The following is a 15,811-nucleotide window of genomic DNA, read 5'->3' on the forward strand; positions in this document are numbered from 1 at the left end:
TTCAATACAGAGCAGGATTACAGTGAAATAAAGTGCACACATATACACTAGGAAAAGTGTGCTACCATCTATTTAGTCCTTCCACTCTTTTGTTCTTATTATTGACATTACTAAAAGGACATTGAAGCATCTTCTTGCAGATGCTTAGTCTGAGTAATGCAGACTAACTGTGTTTTTTGCTTAACAGGCATGTTGTCAGGGGTATTCCAAGCAGATTACCATCTCTTTTGCCAATTTGGTGGACACTATAATTAAGCTATGTGCTCGCCACTGCAGAAAAAGTGACCATGTCCTAAGAATTCAAAACTACACAGAAAGCAAGGGGCAGAATAAAAGTTTCTCAGCCTTCCAAAGATTACAAAAATACTACAAAGGCACCAGAATCCTTTTAAAGTGAAGTTATATCTGCATGAAGAGTGAAATAAACTCTTCCTAAAATCTCATTCTCAATGTCATTCTCAGCTCCATACCCTCGATGTCAAGATGGCTTTGAGTGTTTATTTTTGATGGAGCTGTGGCATTTAGATTTGTTGTAGCCTTCGGCTCTCACTGTAAAGGCAATGATATTTTCACTCTGTGCTTGCCTAAGTGGATTAGGCTCTGCATTGAAACGCACAAAGTATGATCCAGAGCCTCTGCATCACAGGGCCTTAGAGCTTGCTCTTCCAGGGGGAAAGCAACAGCAGCAGTGATCCCCCAGCTGAGATTCCTTCAGGGACAGTCCCATGGCTGCTGCCTGCAATGCCACCCACACACCTGCCCAATGCTTTTTCTCCTAAGGGAGTGGGATTTGATGTTCTCTTGAAGAGAAGAGGTGATGCTGCTAATCCTTGATTAACTGCGGCCCATTTTCCTCACGGTCACAGAGCAGATTGAACTCATAAAACTCAGACTTGCCGAGAGCACTTGCGACCATTTCCCAGGAGTGTCTGCAGGGACTGCAGCCTCCCATGCAGGCATTATGCAGCCACTGGCCCCTCTTGCTTCTCATTCCTCTTGAATAGCACTTGTTGACTTAGTAGTAGAAACTGAGTCCACTTGGATAATGAAGTGCTCTCAAAACTCATGATTTGAATATGACGTTTTGCAAAAATGTGTTTCCACAGCACATAGGGACACAGCTTTCTGGACAGCTGTTTCAGGACAATTGTTAAAACTAATAAAGCCCCAAAATACAAGTTCACAGAAGCAACCTCCTATCAGAATGGGAGTTATCAATTTCTATGGGTAAAAACACCTTCAACACAATTGAAAAATTTTTATTTTAACTGCCAAGGGGATATAGTGTGATATATGCCTAATTTGTGACTGCCCATCATCTTTGAGGATCTGGGCTTAAGTCATAGTTGGTGCACAAATAAGAATATGTTCAATGGCCTCATCTAAGTCTTCAGCTATCTATTTCACAAACCTCCCACAATCTGACATAGTGAGCAATCTCTGCTCAAGGCCCATAACTAGAATAGCAAAGGTGCTGCAGGTCAGAACTGAGATTTATTGAAAGGGATGTGCAGAGAAGCTTAGTCCCTCACTTTCATGAGCACTAAATTCACTCAAGATTTTAATAATAAAAAATGCAGGGTTGTCTGACAACATTCATTTTTTTTTCATGAGCCTGTCTTCTCAAATTCCCAGGCTAATGCTGCACATAGTGACACAGCCAGTGTCACTCATGACAGCGTTTACCTGCATTGCAACAACATGACTTGCCTGTCAACCTTAAATGTTTGACAAACTGCTCTCTTTTCCCAAAATAAATGCATAAATAACATGAAGATATGTGAAACTCTTGGGCCTTTTTGTTGGTTTTTTTTTTTTTTTGGTTTGGTTTGTTTTGTTTTTTTATAGGGCAGGCATCAGGTTTGTCTGCTTTAAAGTTCCGGCTGCATTGCAGATGACCAAGTTGTGGACCAAAACATGCCAAAGGCTGAGAAGTTATTTTTTTTTACTGACTTCTTCCTTCCATTTCATTCCAGTATCTATTTCTACTGCATACAAATGTCTGCAGGTACTTATCCTGAAAAATCTAGACACATATGCTATATATATTATGTAAGTCATAAAAATGAGGAAAAAAATAATGAAATGCTGTACCCTGAATAAACAAAATAATTCAAAATGATTGCATCTTCAAGTGAGATGTGACAGAAGAACAGTAAAAAGCGGGCATTTCTCTTTAAGAACTATATGTCACTACAACCAACCAAAATTTCATTAGCAATGATGTTTTTGCACTAAAAAAATTGGAGTTGATTCTTCATTTAGCCATGTTTTTAATAAAAGCATGTAAAGTAGTACCCATCAGGTGAAACAGGCTTCTTTTCAGAGCATCAAATATGACCACTGGAATCATAATACACTTTCTGAATACCTTTCCTTATTAATTGGAACAGTGGGAGCTCTCCCCCTGTTTTAGTCTCCTATAACTACCAAGAAGATATGTACTGGTCACAAAAGAATTTGTGATGATCTCATTTCTTCCTTTGGAGATAATGCTGAGCTCTTCAGGTAGCTTGCTGTTGAACAAGATTTCACATCTTTACTCTAGGAGACAGACATTCTCACTTTCATGTTATCTCCTGCATCCTACAGCTTTCATGTGCTTTCTTAAACACAACCACCGACAGAAACTGTTATGTTTATTTAATCAGCCTGTGTGAAAAACTAGATTGCCAGAGAACATAAATAGGCACTACCTTGTTGCAAAGAAAGGTTGAGCTGAGGATATTCTGGACTAAGGAGGAGTGTTCAATTTGAGTTTGGAATGGAAGGAACAGGACTGCCATTTACCTAATTTGCCTGCAGCAAAATTTTCTGTAGCATTTCAGAACTAAGACTCAATATAGGGAAAAGGGATCCAATAACACTGATGTGTTAATCATGAGTAGCTCCAGCTTCCACTGAATAGTACTATATGACCCTTTTGCTTTAGGTAGCAGGGGAGCAGAATCACTGGCTGGACAGTTTCTTTCAGTCCTATAAATACCTTGCTCCTTTTATGTCACTCAATCATCAAATTCCTTTGATCAAATAATGACAATAGTGGGTTTGAGATCAATTCTCAATTCTACATTTATCTGCCATGAATGCTTTCGCCAACTTTATAACCACATGCATTTTTATCATAAATCAACAAATGTACACATAAGCCTGGAAAACACAATGCCAGTGGTGCAGGTTTCTTTTGTTGAGTCCTACTTAACATGTAATCTGTGTTATCTGTTCCTTCCCTTGTAAACAGACTTATGTGAATATAATTTTAGGTGAAAGTCTGGGATTAGTTCATGAGCATTTCTATAGTTTTTGCACTGGGAATGCAAACACCTGAGGTGCTTTTTTATAATAAAAATTATTTTTTATTATAAAAAATATCTGATTTTATTTTTTATTATAAAAAATCTGATTATCCACAATGCTGAGCAGGCAGAGAACAAAGCATTTTAGAGGTGTGACCTGTAAAACCAGAAGCTGCAGCAGAGTTCTATTTTCCCCTAATTCAGGAAATTATGGGAAAACAGAAGATCTGTGCTTCAGAAGATCTGTATTCTACCAGGCCAAGAACATATTCCTAATTTAAGAAGCAACACCACAACAGCAGACATTAGATGAGACATGAGAGTGTCAAATCAATGGCCCTGGATTTGGCTTTTGACTTTGCCAAATTCTTAGTGATTGTGTGTTCCCTCACAAAGTGTTGAGTTTTCTTTTACTGGAACACTGGAGCTCATTTCAGGCTGCATAACGGGATGTCATAAATGGTGCTGCACTGGAGAAAAATTCCTCCTGCTTTCAGCTGTCAGTGCTGGGATCACTCAAAAGCAGCTGGAATGCCTGATTATTCACATCACAGAGCCTCACATGTGGTTCCTTAGGAGCACACACTAATAGCTCTATATTGTAAATAAAAGAGTGCTGCTTAGCCCATTGTCTTAGTCACATGGACACCTTGATAGTGACCAACAAGTGTGGATCATGGCATCTGGAGTATCCACAGTTAGAACCACTCTGAGCACCAGATGACACCTTGAGGGGCTGACTACAAAGTGTCATCTTCCATTTTAATTGCTCATTCTGGTCAAGTCAGCGAGAATGGGATCTGCCTAGTTACACAGCTGAAAGTATTCAGAAGCAGTCATTCAGTGCAGTGGGGAAAAGAAGGGTTGTTTAGTAATTTAAAGCTTGCTCTTATTTAAATTCAATGAGTTCTTGGATCTGGTTAGCTACATGTCTAAGGGGTGAATAATTTTACCCTGTATATTTTCACCTTGCTTTTACTCATACCTAATAGAGTTCTTCCTTTTCCTTTCAAAACTATTGCCAGTTCTACATATTTCTGCTTCTCCACTATATCCTTTCTTTTTCTTAACCTTCAAAAACCTATGTTTGCTGAGCAAAATAAAGGAAGAGTAAAAGTGTCTAACATTGTGGTAAGTTTCAGTAGTGATTTTGTGAGCGAGACAGCACATGTTTCCTCAGAAAAGACTTCAAAGAATGACACAAAATGCAAGTAATGGAAGAAGACAGCTTTGCTAATGACAGACATTCATCCAGGATTTCTGCTATTTTAACCTTCTGTTCTCGGACTTGAAGATCAGACAATCACTGGCAAAGTAACATATAGCTTCTAAATCTGCTTGTGGAATGTACCTCTGTCAAGCAGTCTAGAAGTATCAATAGAGGTCCAAGATGCCTAATCTACAAATAAAAATTAAAAAGAAAGAGCGCATTAAAAACAAATGAAGAAACAGTACATTGCAGCTCTATCCAGAAAGCTCAGACAATCAAAGGTGTCACTATATTCCCTTTTAATTCTAAATATACAGGTTGTACCTAATGTTATCTGGCAGACATACTACAATATCAGGTATTTTCATCTTCAGTCTCAGTGCAAATATCATAATTCAAAAAAAGAAAGGTTAAAAAAATGCGTTTGTGTCAAGCCTCTGCTGGCAGTATCTCCAGTTCTGTGTCTCTGTAGAGGAACATAGCACACTCTCCCTGCAGATCCAGTCCTTCTGGAAATCACAGAAGCATTGCTTGCTAGACCATTGCTATGTCCAGGACAGCCATTTGGGAGCCCCACAAAGTTGATGTGACAATACAAAAAGTACTGCTTTGTTAAGAGTGGCAGGGTTTTTTTCTGGAAAGCTGACTGTGTTCACTTAAATGTGCAGGTTCTGCTGAAAAGCAATTCTTTCACCTGCTCTCTAGCTGCCAGCAGAACAAACACTAGGGCATGCTAAGGCACGGGCCACAGTCTGTCCTACAGACAGACACCTCCATCATTCAAGAAGCTTTTTGTTACTTTAACTCATTACTTACCATTTGCAGTGATCAAAATCCTTTAAATATTTCTTTTTTAGGCAAGACATTTTCAGATTACAGCAGAACAGATGTACTTCAGCATCCTTTCACTGACAGGCTACCCAGTGCCTCTACCATTCCAAAGAAATGCTAACAAACTCTAGTGCAGGCAATACCAAATCTCCAAAAAGGAGAAAGGTTATTTCTAAAGGTCTGGAGAGGAACCAGGAAGGCTCTGTCCCTCCAGAAGTCAAATACATTTACTTGGGAGGGAGCCACAAGGTTTGGAACCCATAAAAGCTTTACACTGGACACAGGTATGGGCTCGCATACCTCATTACTTGTTACTCACACAATAAACCTGAGTTTTCTCTGTATCACACAAAACCCTGTATGATAATAACCTGTGCATATTAGTCAATGCTGGAAGGTAAGAAATTCAAAACTGCTTTAAGTAAATACTTTAACTGACCAAAGTGTTTTGGAGGTTTTTTTGGGTTTTGCTTTTTTTTGGGAGGTGGGTTTTTTTTTTTATTTTTTTTGTTTGTTTGTTTTTTTGTTTGTTCGTTTGGGGTTTTTTGTGTTTTTTTTTTTTTGGTGGGGTTTTTTTTGGGGGTTTTTTTGTGGTTTTTTTTTTTTGGGAGGGGGTTTTCTTGTTGTTTTTGTTTTTGGCTTTTTTGGGGGTTGTTTTAACTTTTTGGTTTCGTTTTGGTTTGGCTTGGTTTGGTTTGGTTTTTTTTTGGAGGGGTGGGTCATTTCATTGAAAAACTAAATTCAAAGGCCTGGTGTTCTTTCTGTGCACAGTCCATTATTTGATATATAACAATCATGTTTCCACATTTTTTATTTTCTCCCCAAATGTAACTTCACACATCATGTTACTCATAGACATTAAGACCTTTCCTGTCACTTGATTTTGGACTGCTATAATTTCTTTGGTTTTTCAAATACAATAGCCAGAAACAGAGAACTCAAGGGGGAATAGGCCATCATCACACATAAACACACATTGTTCTGTGTGCAGCTGTACATCAAGAAAAAAAATTAATTCTTTTTACTTAATTAAAATTAGCTGAAACAGGGCAACTTTAAAGGATCACATGTAGAATAAGCAAATAAAATGAGGCTTGGAGGTAAAGCAGTGAAAGCTAAAAACACCTAAAAGAAATTCAAGGCCATCTAATCAGGCTAAACAGAATATAAATTCTGAAAACCAACTGGTTTGTGAATCAGTTTCCTATGAAAGACAAATCTGAGATGTCAAGTGGACAGGAAGGAAATCAGTTTTTAAGGCAAAATTTTCACAAACATGAAAAGACAAGAAACATTTTAGTCATTCATAAAGTTTCTTTACTGTAAAGTATTTACTGTATTTACTGTAATTTACTATAAAGTAAACTTTCTGTACTTTCAGAGCTGTAATTTCAGCTACAGATCAATCTTGTACCTTGATATTAACAGAGGGATTCTAAGTGGAGAAGAAGATGCATGATTTCATGATTGCTATTTTCTCTGGGTACTTGTGAACCAATGTCATCTAATGTTTATTTATGAAATGGATTTCTGAGGAGGACTGCCAGAGGTGGTGATATTTCAGTAGAAGTCATATTACAGTACATTGGCAAAGGGAGACAAGGTATGTCCCACAGCTCCTTCTACTCATTGCAGAAGTAATTTTTTCCCAGTTAATCTGAAACAAAAGTGATCATGGAGTCAAATTCCATTTTAAAAAAAAGGGTTTTCTTGACAACAAGTGCAGGCCAAAATCTCTCGTGGTGAAAATGCAGGTTTTCCATTTTTGTCTTCCTGTAAGTCTATTTAAGTTAGAGCATACCTCTTACTTTTGCCACCACAGTTTCTGGCATAGCCAAGAAGTGATGCCTAATCATCACAGCTCTCCCAGCAGAAACTCTTAGTACATCTGCACTTGCACTGAGAAAATGGTGTTATTACTGTCAGTGTTTGCTTTACTGAAAAAAAAAAAGAGGTTTAAAACAAACAAATGGAAGCACTCTTTCTATTTTACATAATGAAATTGTGAAACGTATTGCCTAGAGGAACAGGCAGAGGACAAAACTTTATCTGGATTAGAGAAATTCATAGAAGAGATGTACATCATTGGATATTAAACATGAAAGCCGAGATGCAACCTCTGGCTCAGAAAAAAATCACTAAAAAGCTGATTTCTGGGAGCTGAGAAATTATACCATGGGAAGGATCACTCTATAACTGCCTTATTTTTTCTGTTCTTTCCCTAAGGGTCAATGTTAGAGCTAGGAGACTTTGGTCCTTTGATCTAAGCTCCCAAGCAGGTCACAGAAGGAATAATTCCTGTAAACCCCCTCAGTGAAAATAAACATGAATACTCCAAGTTAAAAAGGAGTCTTACCTTATTCAAATATTAGTTGGTCCTTGTGGCCTTTTAAATATTGCAGCCTTCTAATAGTTATGAAAATCTCTGTGCACCTGACATGGTATAAACTTTGGAGAGATATTTATTTTCCAGATCCCCAAGTTCCACCACAGAAAGCAAAAGGCAAGGGGTCTTAAACCAAGTACATAATTTTTTAGTGGGTCTTCCTCTCTCTGTCATTGCCTTGTTTATTTTGTTAAGATAATATCCCTCCCTTTCTGTAAGAAAAAAAGTTTAAGAAATGCTTTACTGGGTAAGACCAAAGCCTGGGCTCATCTAACCTAACTATCTGTCCTCCATAGCTCAGACTTTAACCAGATGGTGGTCATTTGGCCCCTTGACAAATACATAAGTATTGCCTAAGGTGGAAACCTGGCTGTTATCTTGCTGCCAGATCCTAGGAAAAAAACTGGTGTATAACAAAGTATTCTACTCTTGCCACTCTCTGTCCTACACATCTTCACATCATTATATAAAACGGCTCCCATCACGACAGTGTTAGAAACAATACATTAGAGTGAAATAATAAACAAAGAAGCAGCAATCAATTCATATTCCTGCCCTTTCCAAACTCTGGCATTACCATGCTGAGACATATATTGCCTGGAGTTATGCAAATATTCCCTGAAACAGTAAGTTTATAGCAACAAACAAAGAAGATGACACCTAAATCTCTGACATTGCACTGTCCCCAAGGCAGCACAACGTGTTGGCATAACCTGATAACCCAAAGACTTTTGGTCCTGATACTTCTGCTTGATTGTTGAGTCTACTGTAGTACAATACTTTCCTGTAAACCAAAACCAAGTAGTAAATACGATGGACAAATGAGAGGATCTGTTCCTGTGAAGCAGTTTATGAAATATTTCTATAAAATTTGTAACCTTCACCAGAGACCAAGTTTGTTGTCAGAATCAACAGGATATTTTCAGGCAAATAATCTTTATCATCAGTTTACTATAGAAATAGAAATGAAACTTTGAGAACAAGACTCTGACAATGTAGTAGAAGGCCACACAATATACTAAAAGGTCTTCCCATTACATCTCTATGTCATTTTTTTGGAAGGAAAAGACATGTGCTGATAACACACCTTGCCTCAAAATTTGTTTATACTAGAATTTCTAGTAAAACATGCAGTCGCTTCTGATGTTTTGGATAACAAGATAAGTTATTTCTATTTAATTTTACCTGATGAACAAATAGTTCTCTTTTTCTTCCAATGTACTTTTACATTTTCTCAGTACCTCCATTCTTGCATTGCTGTACTCCTCCTATACTGTTTTATCTAAAAATTTATTAATGAAGTACATATAATACAGTGAAATGCATTTAGATATAGAGATCACACCTGTGTATGTAGGGAGTGCTCCCTTTTCATCTCCTTTCTCTAATTAGCCTCTGCTAATGTGAGCGGACTAACGTGATTACAGGTAATGAACCAATTATTATTTCTACAGTCATGCTGAACTGTTTTTCCTTTGACTTAAGTATGTTTTAAAATAACAAGCTTTCATTATGCTTTTTATTGATGGTCACATTTACACTCCAAGTCAACTAAGCAGCAACAAGCTCATAACAATATGATTTGAGTGCTTATTTCTCATATGACTACACTTTTAAACTTAGCAAACCAACATGCAGAAATATGTGTAGCTACAATTTATAGACAATCTAACCCTGGAAAGACACAAATCCTCCCAGTGCACATGGATATGCACTGCTTGTGCCTTGTGTATCACTTTGCTTCAAAAAGGGCAAAAGAGGCAGTACAAGGAAGAGAGGAATGAGAAAGAAGCTAAAGAGTCAGGACAAGACTGAGTTTGCTTGGTAGCACTGCTGCTGTGTTTTAATCTCCAGAAACTTACTCTGCCTCACAGTGAGGGGTTGGTGGGGCTTTTCTGCCCTGTGAGCTCACCTGGAAAGGATTCTGAAGCAATTATTAATATATATATGTGTATATTTATCTTGCAGCCTGTCCTGGATAAGAAGGCATGCTAATTCTCCCGAGCAAATCTGGGGCCAATACAGCATCAACAACACTTGGAGTCACCTGGTCAAGGATGGTCCTGGATAGCTAAAACAGCTCCATGTGGACACATTTGTTTCCAAAATTCCCAAGAAGCTATACCACTGCACATCTTCAAGCAACAGCAAGTCAGTGCTTTGCTTGGAAATCATGGCTCCTGTTCACACTTCTCTGCTCACTTTGCAAGAACAGCAAAAATCCTCAGAGTCTCTTCTGTTTCCAGAGCTGTGGTGTGAAAGCAGAACAGTCCAGAAAGAATTTTGGACTCATTTTAATTAAATGCAACAAGTAGGGTTTGGGTAAAGAATAAGAATTCAGGCCTAAAGCAAGTTAGGGAATTTAGATAGTCAGCTATAGAAATTTCCCTTTCCTAGGACAGACAGACAAGGTAAGTTCATATTAAACCACAGAACTCCCAGCTGCCTTTCTCAAATATGCCTGTAGGCCAGGTCCTGTCCATTTTCTCTGGAGGCCTATGTAGCTAAGCCACTTCTCAGAGTATGGAAACATTTCTTATTTACCTTCCAGGGGACTGGCCTAACTTCCCACAAGAAGTATGGTTTCACAGATAGATAGAAAAGCTTAGGCTCCTAGCAGACATGCAGAAAGCTCATGATGCATGAGCACACAATCCTGATTTTCAGCCCTTATTCCAAAGACAGTTTCTAATGGGGTTTTTTGGGTTGTCTGGGTTGGGTTTTTTTCCACACTGACTGATCCATTTAAAGAGGAAAGGGTAACACTCAATTATTCTAAAGAAATTGAGCTATCTTTAGGAAATATTTAAAAACTCATTTAAGGTACTTCCCTTTGGCAGAAGAAGCCCTTGTAGGAGGTTTTAAAACTTTACTAGAAATTGCTCTTGCACCTTGTTGGCTGTTTTGGATTCTTCTGTAAGATGCTTAATTTTTCCCTTAAGCACAGACTCTTGCTTCATAGCTTCAGTTGGACTAGGTTTGAGAAGCCAGACGCCTCAGAGTTAGGTACTGAAGCACTTTACTTTTAGGCACTTATGTTCTTAATTAGATCCAGCCTTTTAAACTATGAACATTTCAGAAAAGACTCTCTGCATTAAGAAGAATTTATATTAAGCCATAGAAAAATGTTAAATTTTCATGCAGTGGAGCACTCAAACTTGGTTCTTGCTAGTGAGAACTCATTTACAAAATGGCTGCTAATGAAATCTCAGAGAAAATATGTTGGCTTCAAAGCAAAATTAAAATAAAGACAAATGACTGAGGAATTATTGTTTTCAATAAGTTCTTTTTTCATGTGCTAATTACAGAGTAAGAAAGTGATTTGAGTATCTTATTATCTATCTCTCCTTTTTCTGCCAGGAGTTTTTGAAGGGTATGAAAATGGAGGGGTATAGTAATAATTTCATTTATGTTTTGAAGAAAATAATCAGGTTAGCCAGCATTTAATACTGAGAGCTTGAGGATTCCATTTGCATGACTTTGAGGGACAAATACAATACTATCAGTTCTGTCAGTGAAAGGAAAGATGGGGCCTTGAGCAGATGTATTTATTTATACATAGACAAAAATGTCATCTCATCTGAGAATGAATTGACACAAGAGAGAAACCCATCAGGATATAGTCAGGCATATTAAATTTTTTATGATTAGTGAAGTTACTCAGATTTGACAAAAAAGTTTTTGTGCTATGAGTTTTTAACTTTTTTTATTTACATAGGTTCTTGGGGGAGTGGGAACCCCACAAAAACTAGATCAGCAGTGTCTAAAAATATTTCATTACCCCAGGCAAAATCTCCTGAAATAATATAATTATTAATGTGGTCAAAACGGTTGCAAGTTGCAAATTTCCAGCATTCTTTAAGGGAACATAAACACTTCTGTGCTCAGGGATTAAAATGAGATAGAACAGAGATACACATTGCAGAATGCTACTAAAAAGAATGGAGTGTTCAGTACATTATAAAGCAGGAGATAAATTCCTCTTGTTTTGAATGTCAGCAGACACTGAAGGCTGGTGCCACATGATGTTTCTGCCTTCAGCTAAAGCCCACACACCCACAGGAGTGCAAGTTTGCTGAGACTCCTCCAGAGTGAATGTTGATTCCATGATTCTTTGACAGTCTCTGGAAACCTCAGCCCCTCCCAGAAGGTACTGTATCCTGAGTACCACTACTGGGTTGTTCCAGCATGTCACTCTTGCACTTTGGGCTCTTCCATGGACACACATTAAATCTAGTATTACCTGCAGCACTGCATTGCTGACATTCAAAGCCATGCATCAGTTTTGTCCTGTTTACCTCACAGATCCCCTATTTTTTTCTTTAGCCATTCCCTGAGGCCCTGCCTTGCTGGTCTCCTGTCAAATCCTCTGGCTCTTGCCCTTCCAGCTCCTTTTCTGCTCTGACATGGAAGCTGTTGTTGGTGAAGGTTCACGGATCAGAGGGGTTTTTCCTGCCTGTTTTACAAACACACGTTAACTCTTCAGTTCTCTTTCAGTTTCTGCCCAGCATTCTTTAACAAAAATGCTGCAGGCTGTCAGCCTGTGCTTTGAGCAATGATTGTTAGGATTTATTCTTAAATATAAACAGCCAGGAGGAGTCTGGAGGTGCTAAGCAGACAGAGCCTGATGAATAATGTGTGTAATTCCCAGCTGAACCCAAAAGCATCCACTTCTGGGCTACTTGTCAGAGCAGCAGGAAAGGGCAAGTCAGCGAGCACATGCCAAGGCTCCCTGAGAGCCAGCAGAGAGCCCAGTCTCCCAGACAGCTGTCCCATGTCAGCCAGCAGCCTCTGCCACCTCTCACCAGACCTCTGGGTGATGAGATGGGCCTGGGCCCCCACTGAGTGTTAGGCAGGGCTCTGGCAGGCATTCTGCCATGGGTCTCCCCTCCAGGAAAGGATTAGACTGTCTGGAGAGCATTGTTATCAGGAGGGCATGTGATGTACCAGTCAAAAGGGTCAAAACAGTTGGAGAAATGCTTTAAAAAATGGGTGGGGCCCATATCCAAAGGAGTTTAAGCAGTCTCATTTTCTTTTGCACCAAACCAAATATCAGCCTGCTGAGCAGCAAATAGAAAAAAAAAAAACCACCTGTGAGGTAGAAATTCATTATGTCCTAGGTCTGTAATTCCTAGAAACCAGCTTTTCCTCAAGTGACAGACCAGCCTTTTAGTCCTTGAGAAGTTCCCTTGAAACTGCTTGCATCCCTCACTAAGTATTCTCTCACTCTGCATCTCTTCCAAGGGTCTTTTATCCCGTGTTTCCCACCAGACCCTGAATGAAAGGACTGACTTCAGAGAACTCACATATTCACCCTGAAGAGGGTGAGTGGGTTTATCTGAGATCCCTGTCTGCAGCTCAGATGTAACACTTTGAGTGCAGAAAGGCAGCACACAGGTAAAAAGTGGCACGTGGTGTTTGTGGTCATAGAAATAAGGCCAAGGCCTGCCACATTCTTCTTGGCTGACTCCACAGAGCCTGGTCACTCTGGAAGTGCAGGCAAAGCTATTTGGAGAATGCCAGGACTTATATAATCATGCAGGACATATCATACCCCCTAAGAAATTTAGCACAAGGTGATTTCTGCATGAAAATTCAGATGTTGACAATATGAGGAATTTACGCACCACTTGTCCTAGAAGTTAAAAGGAGAGGGATAGTACTCATCCTTCACATGCATGGATTTGAGTTGCAATTCAGCATCATGAGGGACTTGGCCTCAGTGTAGGTATTAAGTCTGTTCTTACACTCTTGTACTTATCATGGGGCCAGCCTTGACTGTGCCAACCTACAGCTTTTCTGGTGCATTCTGAACTTTTTTTTGGTTGATTTTGACTTTTTGATTTTATTTTTATTTGTCTTTGAGTTTATTGTTTAACAAGGAGCCACAAACTTCTGTGTCAAAAGAAAGGAGAGATGTGATGTGGCACGGCAGTGCTTGGAAAGGCCAGGCTGAGGCAGAAAAGACAGAGGCTGCTTACATCACCTTTGCTAGGAAAAGTCTCACATTCTGGAGCCCAGGGTTCTCATGAACTGGAGATCACAGTCTGGAGGCTGGTTTGGGACCTATCCAGCAGGTGATTCATCCCAAGACCCCTAGAGGTTTGTTAGAAAAAAGAAAATATCAGATGTTTCTTCCTCCTATAACTTTCAAGTCTCTCTTTCCACAGACTTTCAAACATAAGAGAACAGGAGTTGTCCAGCCTTTTAATTTAACCAAATTGCATTCCAAGTTGGTGTCTTCATTTTTTTAAAGATGTCTACTACATTTTTGCGTGCTATGCATATTGCATATTTTAACACCACTGCAATAATAAAATCCGAGCAAATAATTTGCAGTGAATAACTTGAAGAATTTCATCTCTTCTCTCATTCACAATTTGGCTGGCAGCAGATAACAATGTTCTTGAATCTGTTGATCATTCAGAGTTATACCACTGGTTATTTTAGAGACACAATTTCAAGTCTACAGAATGTTTATTAACCTTTTATGGAAAGTGTAGGGAAAATGGTAATTTTGAGTTGCCATAGATATTTTAGATTGAATGCAGAGATCGCATTATCTACATAAATATTTAATATTGAATGGCATTAATTTCTGTCAACATAGAAAGGTAATATAATATGACATCTTATTTGGCTTCGTATGCCTCCAGTTCAGACTCGAAAAGGGCAGATAAAACATCACAAAAGTTTAAAACAGCTCCATCATGTCAACATTTGCAGTGTGATGAACAAGCCAGTATATTTTCTTGCTTTTGAATCAAATTAACATCAATAGAATATACATACTGCAGATTTCCAATGCTGAAGAGGCAACAGTAACAGCCTAAATTCTGGGGTTTCCCTTTTTTTTCCAAAGCAAATACCAGATCCTACAGAATCCCTGAATTGACATGTCCATTGGATTAGGATACTCCTTCAATCATAATTTACAACATTCTGCAATGCTGGCCTTATCTGACAAGAGCAGCAGAAACTGTGGATAGAGCAGAAACTGTTCAGAACATGCATTCACATGCATTAGATTTCCACTAACATTTCATCTTAGTATCTCATTAATAAATAAATGTTTATGAATAAACAAATACTGAAGTAGATGGGTATTATTTACTACATTTGTGATTGAAGATGAAAAATAGCCCTGATTTATGTTGACATATAGTGGGAAGAGTTTTAGAAAACCCATCTCAATGTGGAGATCAAATATAGGCACTGCGAAAACCCTTTTTGTATATACAAGGCTTGGTTGTGTGATTAACATCTGGAATGTATTCATTGCTTCTATAAACTACATATGACTCTCTTTCTACTGCATTCCTCGAGCAGCAAGCAACATGGATGTATTAATATTAACATGCCTTTGATTCACTTCTCCCCATTTTACAGTCTACTGCCATATGCCAACAGCATGTCATTGGGCATGATGTAACCAAGTCTGCCCCAGGAAATTCAGAGAGACCATTTTACTAGAAATTGGGCCTAAAAAGACCACAATTTAATTTTATACCATTAGTTAAGCTGAAAAATATGAAAAGGACTTTGGCTCTGCACTACCTTTCTACTTCTGCAGTGATTGAAAAGGCAAAAGACTCACTCAAGTCTACAGCTGAGATTTCCCAAGAGGAAAAGAAAAAGCAAGGTGGACTAAACTGCATACAGAAAGCCTTATTCCTGCCAGCTCCTCTCCCAGGACAGGGGTAGAAAGTAGGATAGCATGCAGATGGAAGCAGCATTGCTCAGGATGCCTCAGCCTGCCCACCCCTACCAGAATGACAGCACTGTTCTACAGTCATCCTGCTGCTTAGGGTGCTGGCAGCACCCCCAGCATGGTGTAGGACTCTGCTGACCAATATTTAACTAGAAAAAGCTATTCAGGACAAAAACTGGGGTGATCACCCTGTTTTGAAGGCAAGACAGTCACGGCTCTTGACAATAAGGACAGGGTGGGGCTGCAGTTCCCTGTAACCTCTGACAACTGCAGCAATCTGCACTGGGGATACATTAGTTTGCGTTTGCTCCTAAAAAGGGTAACACACCTCCACCCTCTGCCAAAAATGAACTCATCATAGCTGCAGCTATGGCCTT

The 15,811-nt window shown here is 38.9% G+C and overlaps 1 long non-coding RNA gene across 1 annotated transcript in view; it reads right to left on the reverse strand.

Annotated features, from left to right (window-relative positions):
- Window positions 1–15,811, reverse strand: part of LOC141725392 (uncharacterized) — a 51,878-nt gene that overhangs the window by 11,548 nt on the left and 24,519 nt on the right. The window contains exon 2 of the long non-coding RNA XR_012577253.1: window positions 13,710–13,819. This is a non-coding gene — a long non-coding RNA (uncharacterized LOC141725392). The remainder of the gene's footprint in view (window positions 1–13,709; window positions 13,820–15,811) is intronic.

The sequence above is a fragment of the Zonotrichia albicollis genome, chromosome 1 (assembly GCF_047830755.1).
Source record: "Zonotrichia albicollis isolate bZonAlb1 chromosome 1, bZonAlb1.hap1, whole genome shotgun sequence".
Classification (NCBI taxonomy): Eukaryota; Metazoa; Chordata; class Aves; order Passeriformes; family Passerellidae; genus Zonotrichia; species Zonotrichia albicollis.